Source organism: Gavialis gangeticus, unplaced genomic scaffold, assembly GCF_001723915.1.
Source record: "Gavialis gangeticus isolate Ggan-Ray unplaced genomic scaffold, GavGan_comp1, whole genome shotgun sequence".
NCBI classification, from domain to species: domain Eukaryota; kingdom Metazoa; phylum Chordata; order Crocodylia; family Gavialidae; genus Gavialis; species Gavialis gangeticus.
The window spans coordinates 9,686,543-9,686,916 of NW_017728991.1; the positions used below are offsets into that span (position 1 = coordinate 9,686,543).

The following is a 374-nucleotide window of genomic DNA, read 5'->3' on the forward strand; positions in this document are numbered from 1 at the left end:
CATCTGACATGCTTCTTGCTCATTGCAATTATGCTTCTAAGGACCCCCCCATGATTCTCCACACGTTAGGGCCCCCAATACGGCAGCAAGCGATTTTGCTTGCAACAAATACCCGAAGTGCTTACTGTTCATCGCAGTTACGCCTCTAAGGACCCCCTCAAGGACTCCCCACACGCTAGGGCCCCCCCAAATACGATTTTGCTTGCAACAAACGTGCTTCTCTGTCATCGCAATTGCTCAAGGGCTCTCTGGCCCGGGCCCACACACCCCTCAGGCCTGGGGCGGCCGTCGGGGGGGTGTCCCGGTGTTGTGGCGCCCCGGAACAAAGGCGGCGGGGCGGGGCGGGGCAGAGCAGGGCCCGGCTCAGCGGAGGC

General features: G+C 61.0%; 1 protein-coding gene across 1 annotated transcript in view; it reads left to right on the forward strand.

The window, feature by feature from the left end:
• MMD (monocyte to macrophage differentiation associated) overlaps positions 1-374 on the forward strand; it is a 37,137-nt gene that overhangs the window by 486 nt on the left and 36,277 nt on the right. The window lies entirely within an intron of this gene.